Source organism: Orbicella franksi, chromosome 12 (genome assembly GCF_964199315.1).
Source record: "Orbicella franksi chromosome 12, jaOrbFran1.1, whole genome shotgun sequence".
NCBI lineage: Eukaryota > Metazoa > Cnidaria > Anthozoa > Scleractinia > Merulinidae > Orbicella > Orbicella franksi.
Genome location: NC_138156.1, coordinates 25,958,421 through 25,967,775, shown reverse-complemented (window position 1 = coordinate 25,967,775; position 9,355 = coordinate 25,958,421). Strand labels below are relative to the sequence as shown.

Below are 9,355 nucleotides of genomic sequence, written 5' to 3'. Positions count from 1 at the left end.
CACTTATTTACCTTGGGTTTTGCAAATCCAAAGATTTTTCATAACTCTGGCAACATTTCTTACTACTGTAGGCAAAATTGATCGCCTTGACATTTCTTTTTTCAACACACATTTGCAGAGTGTTACTTTGTCGCAAGGTTCCCAAAACTAGGTGAAGTAAAGTAAAGGCCTGAAAATTGTGGCCAGAAAAATTAAAGATAAAACTTAAATATGACGTAAGCCTGTGGCAAATTAACTGACTGTCATGACATATAGCTGTGCTCTGTACACATGCATTACATGTACTTACTGAGAAAAACAAAATGTTGCTTTCATTACAATTTTTTCTTGGCGTGTAAAAACTGTTACAACTCATGATACTGTTTTTCTTTTCCTAAAAAAAGGAAGGTTTTCGAATTAGTTTTTACGTCCAAAACATGCTGTACTCTGACTTGAGAAACAATGAACAAAACTTAAATTTACACCTCTACAGCTGCCTAACTTTTGGTACGTTCCTCTTTGTTTGGTAAATAAGATAGCCTCATAAATTTTCCGACGGTTGGTTACTGTAAGATCGGGAGATATTTACTTTCATTCAAGAAAGTTAACAACAAAAAATAATAAATCAGTTTCTCTAATACTTCTGCTCACTGAGGGTCGGGGGTGGGGGGGGGGGGGTACTCCCTGACAATTGCCAGTTGTATGTAAATATGCGAGGCGTACTTTTTTTGTACTCTTTTAGTCTGAAATAGTGTTTCGAGTTTTCGGTCAGCTGTGAGCTAGGGTATTAAAAACCGCAGATTTTGGTCTAAAATAGGACAAGGGTTTCAAGCATTGCACCACAAACCCCCACCAAAAATATCGGGAGAGCCCCCCTTTTCCCCCCGGCTCCTAGACCAAGAAACAGTTCAGGCTTCGTAGAATAGTATTTATAAAGTAGCTATGGCATGCGACCGTTGTTGCGGATTTCCTATAGGCGACTTAAAGAACTCTCACGTTTAAAGACAAGAAAGAACTAGGACTACTAGACGCTGGAGATTTTGAGAAATGCTTCTGTTTCTTCAATGGGTTCGTGAGCCAGCAATCACCACTGTTTACAGTATAAAATAACACATTTTTAACATGTAACAGACGGATATAAAGAATCTCTTGTAAGAAACGAACGACTGATCAGGCTAGTTTGAAGAAGTTAAATTACTGACAAACAGTACGAAGCGCCAGGTGTAAACTTAAGGATTTAAATTCTTTACGGGAGGGTTTTAAACACACGTTGCAGTGCCTACCTTCTTATAGTTTCCAACGGTGTGTCTCGAGAGACAATGGTGTTACCATGGGTTTCTCAATTCGAAATGATGTTGCAAGATTGCAGCGCCCCGCTCATGAGTGAATAAATGCACAAACCTTCCAGGGAAAATTGTACGGAGAGACTGTGTGGTGCAAACTGTATTGAATTATTCAAATGATCGCTGCAGCGACTGGGGTCACTCAAAAGATGTTGTAGCTGGGATTAATTGCAGCGTCCATGAATCAATCAATAAATACACAAATCTTCCAAGGAAGCCTATTTGGAAAGACAGCATGACGGGTAATTACCGTATGGACCATTTGTTGGGTCGACATTTGACGTTTGGTGTAATCGTCGCACTTTGTAACACCTGTCACACTTCGTAATACCTGTCACACCTTAACTGTAATACCTGTCACATTTTGTAATAAAACTGTAGAGCTTTGTAATAACTCTTGGCGCACTTTGTGATAAAACAAGCTGTCGTACTTTCTAAAAACAAGTTGTCGCACTTTGTAATTATCGTTCAAATCTCTTTTGAATACGATGTTTAGCGGAAACTGCATCTCCCAGTGATATTTATTAAAATACTTCTCCCAGTGATATATCTCCCTTGATATTTTCCTTTGCATACTAAACTCAGGGGACGAAAAAGAATTTTTCGCCCCCTGAGTTTAACAATCAGAATGCAGTTTCTCTTGAATACGATGTTTGGTGGCAGAAAGATCTTATCATCACGACTAAGGACAATTAAAAATCGGTTTTATTTGGCCGTCCTTTGGCTAGGGTCTAGTCTAGTTTATTTTGTAAATGACCATATTGCGTGTTCCATTTGTAAAAGAAAAAAAATATTTGTTATGGGGTTTTAAGATCTTAAATGAAGATTCGAATTTTAAATTTATTGGAATCTCCTGCAGGTTGACGGGCGGGGTGTCTATTCCAGAGAGGCGAGATGTCTTAACGATATCTTGCTTTAAATTCGTTCTTTTTTTTAAAAAGGAAAGCAACTTGCAGGAACATACTCTATAAAAGAGTAGAGGGTACACCTTGCTGGTATTGAAAACAGCTGTGCAAAATGGTACGATCCAGAAATAATTCTCCCATGCCTTGACCAACATTTGCGTCTTTTTAGAAGATACCATAAACTATATTTGAATAGAATAATCGTAAAAGGGTGTCGTATTATAATTGAAAACATAAGTTTGAACAGTGACAACAAAATGAAGCAAAGCGTGAAAGTGTGAGAATTATGAGTATAGTTTTAGATTTACATGGTGTACATTAATTGCTGTTGTCATTATGATCACAATTAGCATTTTTCTACTTACTATAAATTCAACCTCCAACGCTTTATACATCAATTAGCTAAAGATGACAGTAGGTTTTGTCGAAACATGTGTTTCAAGCTTAAACGCTTTGTCGTTTTCTTTAAATACTTCATAGTATTTTGCACTCTTTGTTTGGCACTACTTTCGGACATTTACTAGTGATAGCATTGTAAAACTGATATAGAAATCCTCAACAGGAATACTGAAGATTTTACGTGGTAGCCGGAAAAATTAGCATGAAACGACAACACAATTTTAGTTTGACGCGGTTCGTAGTGGAGAAAGTAGTTTGTAGATAGATAAAACTCAGGTTCCTAGAGAAAATCTACATCTTTTTCAACACAAACGCAATCCGTAGATTACCGATACAAGCATTTTTTTTTTCGAATTTAAGCAGTCTGCGCTTCTTTCACGTATCTTATGTCACGCATAGCGAACGCATCTTCAAATTAGACGTACGGCTGCACACTGCCTACAAAATTATTTTCACTGCTTTGGGATACTCCTTGAATGAGCTATATGAACGACCAATGTCAAGAAACTGACACTCTAAAATCTCTGCATGTATTTATATTAATTAATACATAGCAGCAACTGAGTGGTTTAAAATTCTTTGGAATGTTCTAGAGATTGTAGCAATGAAAACGGGACAACTTTAGTGATAACCCGACAAAAATGAATCTGATTCTCAGGCTATATCTAGTTCGGTCCTTTATAAATCTAAGCCCAGCATCACAAGCATTACATGATATAAATGGCTTCCGAAAAGAAAAAAAAAACATGCAAAAAAATAAATTACCGTTCTGGTGGAATCGAACTGGATCCAGCTAGCTTCTCTCTGGTGCGCGGCTTAATTTCCTTTTTCGATTCCAAAGTTCCTAATTAATATTCTAAATGAGAAGCAAGGGATCAGCGTGCACTTCAGGCTTAATATTGTTTTAGTCTACTGTCTAGTTTACCCCTGAGCTCACACTCTTTGTTTCTTCAAGTCTGGTACACTTCTCAGGTAGCCTTTAAAAACGCAGCTTTATTTCTACGGTTACGCCTATCGTCCACACCAATCCGTCACGAAAACGGAGCTTTTCGAAAACGCTCTTCAAACGGGAGGGATTTGACAACGCCGGCTTTTCGTTTTTGAGTGGAAAGGAAACACTTTGAAAAGGGAGCTTTTCGAAATGGCGTCACGATAATCATGTGAATTCCCTGATTAAGTTTTCCTCAAACACAAATCCTTAATGACCGCGATTGTTGCGTTTTTAAATTCCTCCGGCGTAGTGTGGACGGAAAAACATTTGATGCGTTTTCAAAGTGAAACCTCCGTTTTTAAATTCCTCCGACCTGAGTGTGGACGAGGCCTTAGTTTAAGTTCAACTTAGCGGAAAACGCGATTCACGTGTAGAAAAAACATGTATATTCAATAACCCACTCTTTTAATTTTTCTTGAAGATTGCTGCTCATCAAAGCTGAATTTTAATTAGGATAGTTTCCCATCTAGAAAGGGCGAAAATACACGAGTTTGAAGTTTAAAAGTCTGGAAAGTTAACTTGTCCAATTACAATTTACTTTGCTTTTTGTTATAATTTAAGATTCACTCTTTAACCTTAAGAATCTGTTGTTTTATCGTGAGAAAAAGTCTTCTGAATACTTAAGCTTCGAAATGACCATTTTAGATGGTGTAACTCACCAAATTCGTTCCCCATTTTTCCCTGTTGTGGCGCTTTTGTCGATTAATCACGCTCAGGCCCCCATACGACCTTACTCTTTAAGCGTGAGTGGCGCGCCGCTCTGTCTGATGCGAGTGAACCAAATGCCCGTAGGCTAGCCCTCCCCTGGTTAACCAGCCGAAGGTGCTAAGGAGCTGAAAGTTTCTTAGCACAGCTGCCCTGCACATCAGAGAATGGTGAAATAGAACTGACGACCCACGCGCAGCTGATTAAGTATCCTAGTCGTTGAACGAAGAAGAATTGAAACACAGATAATTTTTTCTATACAATGAAAAGTATCATGGCAAAAACAAAAAGAAAAAAAATATATTAAAAAACAGGAATTAAAAAAAAAAGACCTAGCTTAACCCCGAGAATAATTTACAATGAAAATGAACGCACGAAAACCTTTCATCATTTTCACTGGGGTTGTTAATTGACATGACATGAAATATAAATATGAATTGAAAAACCTTGTTTTTCCTTTGAAGAATGGGCTACCTTCTCTCTTCGGCGTTTCCTGAAGTGACGTCGTGGTATTCTGGACCTGTTAGCTGTCCACAAGCGACCCGATTATTTGGCGATGTAGCTTGTGAGTGTAAATCTTCCACCTCGAAAACAGTCTCAGCTAGCTACGTGACCGCACATTTATTCCTACCAAAAAACATTAGTTTGTCGCTGTCATTTATTGCATGACCAAGACAGTCTAGAGGGTCTATAACTAACATCAGCCAATCAGAATGATGTATTACCACTCTAATATTTTCTGGGTGTAAGACAGGCTCGCGTGCCTGTCTGCATTTGGGCTCCAGTCTTTGCTTTTATTTGCCTGCTTAAAATAACACAGTTAAATTAAATGTATGGACAGCTTAGGTTCGTGCATGAAAACATAAAGAGGCTCTGTGGTTGTTGCTGTTTTTTCTTGGCAGTAGCAATGCACACCGTGATGATGACAAGATTCGATATGAGAGCGAATGTTAGCTTTGTGTAATAGACAGTGGGAGAGGTAACGGTTACAAATCCCCCTTTCTGTTCCTGTTTTGTTTTCATCATTCGCCAGCTGCTCAGTTCACTAAAACATTCCGCGTTAAAGTAGCAAGTGCCTGCTCAACTTTTTGTCGCCAATGAGCCTTTTTCCTCTGTTTCAAAACGAGTCTTTGTGCGAAAGCATCCATATGAAAGTGTGTTCCACCCACACATTCATTTTCATGCAAATCAAACTAAATTTATTTTGATATGAAAAGTTTTGCACCAGGACTCGTTTTAAAACAGAGGCACAAGGTAATTCAGAAATGACATATTTTTTCTCAAGAACATGATTAGACCTCGACCAGTAAATGGCTCAGTAGATAATTTTGTAGTCGTTTCACATCTATTTCTTTTTGCTAATCTTGGTCGATGTTGGAATTACTTAACCGAATGCTACCTAATATTACAAGTGAATATATATTTGAACTGCGGAGAAAGATATGAAGACATGATTGATCATCGAAGTTATGCACAGAACTTAAGTAATTGTGAAGTTAAAGCCTGAAAAAATTCAGGCCTGAACGAGATTCGAACCCATGACCTCTGCGATACCGGTGCAGTGCTCTACCAACTGAGCTATCAAGCCATCTGGGAGCTGGTCACCTACCCGTACCCGTAGATGGTGAAGAATTCAAGTGAATATATGAAAGTTCATGTATTTGAACTGCGGAGAAAGATATGAAGACATGATTGATCATCGCAGTTATATGCACAGAACTCAAGTAATTGTGAAATTAAAGCCTGAAAACAATTCAGGCCTAAACGGGATTCGAACCCGTGACCTCTGCGAGATTGCTCAGTTGGTATAGCACTGCACCGGTGATGATTCCTAACAAAGCGACGTCTATCGATAAACCTGGTTGGCAAAAGATTTTCTGTGTTGCTCTGTTATTGTATCGAATGTAAGCGAAAGGCCACGCATTGTCGGTATTACTGGTTTGCTGCCATCCATTTCCACTGATCTGGCTGCATTTCCAAGAACTAACTGTGACTATTCCAATGCTTAACACGCCAAGAAATGCCCCCACCCTCCTGCTAAGTTCTAAACCGGTGATTTTTGTTTCGCTAAGGAATGAACTGAACCACCTGCCAAGCGCCAAAAGTCGCCATTGAGGCTAACGAGAAGTCCGTCCGCGAAAACTGTGAGGTTATATATTGTAACCAGTTAAAATGTCAACAAATCTGTAATGAATAGATAAATAAATAACTGATTTTTTCGTAATCTTGGCCATGGAAACTAAATGTGAAATTTTTCCTGAAACCTCTCTCAAAGATTTAATTCTATTTTGCCTGAAAAATGTGAAATTGTAAAGTAGGGTCAAAATGGCGTTGATTTTGAGAAAAACGTCATTATAACAGAAACATGTGTGTAAACGTTTCTGGCCGAGCTTTCCTAAGCAGCAGAATGCACGGTCTCACAATCCAAGGGAGAAGAAATAATTCATCACCGGATAAAACTCAGTGTGTGCCTTGGCCTCTTTTACTTGTCAAGCAACGCCCTTATCGATCTACCCATAAACAATTCTTAGTATGTTCCCGGTTTGGGAGATTCTAACGAAGGAAAAAAAAAAACAAAAAAACAAATTACAAACCTCGTGGCAATAGTCGCGAATGGATAAATAAGTGAGACTGAAGTTTGACATTAAAATTGAAAATAGAGCAACACCAGGGAGGAAATAAATCTAATTCTCAGGCCAGTTCAGCCTTCTTCTTTGCTTGTTTAAAAAACAAGCAAAGACAAAAACATCTGCTTGATATGAACAGGTATCAGAACGATCAATAACGACTAGCATGCAAGTGGTTGTATAAATAACATTTTGCGAAATGTTCGCAGCAAGATGTTCTTGTGATTAAGCAAGAGGGAATCACTTGTGCCTGTAAAGCACAAGCCACTGAAATTCAACCAAATTATAACTTTGATATGACTCATGGATGCACCAAGCAACAGAACTGAGGTTTAAGTGATTTTTGTCAGTGGATTACCAGCAATCTTGTTGTGAGAGTCTTAGCATGCAGCGTTGCATTTAAGTGAAGCAATTGTTTTAAAAGAAATCAATATTTCAAGCAAAGCATAAGAGAAATCTCATTGAAATTTATCTCCTTTGCAATCTTATCTTGAAGAGTTCACAGTAATCAGACAATTTGACCCCAGAATCTACTTTCTAGAACTTTTCTACAACTGAACTCACCATTAAGTTTCCTTCTTGTATACCCGGTGCACCTCGGGCTTTGGGAACATAGTTTTCAGCGTTTCAAGGGAGCGTTGGGTTACACAAAATCGAAGGTCATCGTACAAATGTATTCCCGGTTACAATTTGCAATTAACAGCTGATCTGATAGGACATTAAAAACTTACCATAGCTTAAGTCTTATTGGTTACATATTTTCTCTTCGTAAAAGCCCATTTTTAACTTTATACAACTTATTGCCATAGTAATTCTGATTTTAATTTTCGGGTAATTTTTCATTTGCTCTCGGCGTGAAATAACATGTGATTTGGAGATAGATAAAACTTAATGAAAAAGTTATCACCAGGCCCGAGCATTTGTCAAGATTTCTGATATGATAATAATGCAGCGCTTCCCAGCTTGAAACAGCGATCTTAAAAATCTTCTCATGATTGTCTGTTCCGATTGTCTAATTGAGTGATAATTTATCCCTTTTACTAAACAGACAATCGTAGACTCGGTACAGTCTCTCTCTCTCTCTCTTTTTTTTTTTTTTTATAAAAATACATTTTATAAGAGTATCGAGGCTGTAGTTTGCGAAATTTTAAGAACACTTTAAGGATAAACCCGAGGCTGAGATTTTGATCTGAAAAGGAAATAATTGTGTGTGGAGAATTTGTAACCACAATACAATTATATGTTTTTAACTAAGCCATACAAATTCTTCCTTTCTCTAAACGGCAAAACTAGCCAAAATGCCAAAAAAAAAAACAACAACAAACAAACAAACAAACAAAAAAAAGCACTTGCGCATGTTCGATGCTAATAACATTTCTGCAAGAAGTTATATGTGTCATATCAGGCTTTAATGTCTGCAGGCTGGCTCCAGAATTAAAGCAATACCATCCAGACACCAAATAAGTTCGAAAAGAGAAATACACGCTTTAATCTTAGAATATTCACAATAATATTTTCAGCCTAAACATTTCTATATTTGTATTAATCTTCGTAATTAAGGTGCAGGGAAAGCCCTTGTATCTGCTCACATGATGCATACCTGAGATGGAATGAAATCATTGACATCGGCATGCAAAAGAACGTATTAAACAATTTTACTGTGTTAATTATATTCTCGTTGTTTTGCAAAACTGACTCTGAAAAACTCCAAAAGCAGTCAAGAGATCCGCTTTTTAATTTCAAGGCGATTTTATGTGCAGTCCCCATATAGGAACGGTTGATTCTGTCACGTGGTTAAACAATGTTCTTTGAAGAAAATCATTTCGCTCAATATTGACTTCACTCATTTGCTCGGCTTTACCCGATGAAAACCTAAAGCGTTTTCTTAAGTCAACACTAAAATGTTTTTCTTGGCCGCCGGCTTTCAAAATATGTATTTCTGGAATAGAGTTTAATAACTAATACGCTTTGCTCGGTAAAAGGTCGCATGCATGCCTGTTTCAGCTATAAGGAAGACAGCAGGTTAAGAAAGTTTGTTTAACTTTTTCTGAGCACCCTGCTGCGGACTATTTCCAAGGTAAAATTTATGGTTTGGTGAAACTTATCTTTTTTTCCCTAAACCCAGCGTCAGTCTAAAAGTTAGCCTTCGTTTGGAAAGAAAATATATTTATTTATGTCATTTTAACTCCAACCACTTGGTGATGATCCCTATTGTCATGTGTCTGCTGTCCAGCAGATCGAAGCGGAAGTTCTTCATATCTAATATTAACGTATGTAGCGCTGGTGGTATCATATCAGTGAAATTATATCTTTTATAAAAAAGCTCCAGAAAACCCCAAGGAAGTATCTTGATTTCAATTACCCCAGTGTCTATCCATTGATAAACTCGCCGAAATGTGATTGCAA

The 9,355-nt window shown here is 37.7% G+C and overlaps 1 protein-coding gene across 1 annotated transcript in view; it reads right to left on the bottom strand.

Annotated features, from left to right (window-relative positions):
- LOC145462927 (uncharacterized) overlaps positions 1–7,858 on the bottom strand; it is a 21,161-nt gene extending 13,303 nt beyond the window's left edge. The window contains exons 1-2 of the mRNA XM_081446597.1: positions 7,514–7,858; positions 4,769–4,949 (exon numbers count right to left, since the gene is read on the bottom strand). The gene's annotated coding sequence lies outside the window, so the exon portion shown is untranslated. The remainder of the gene's footprint in view (positions 1–4,768; positions 4,950–7,513) is intronic.
- Positions 7,859–9,355: the final 1,497 nt, after the last annotated feature.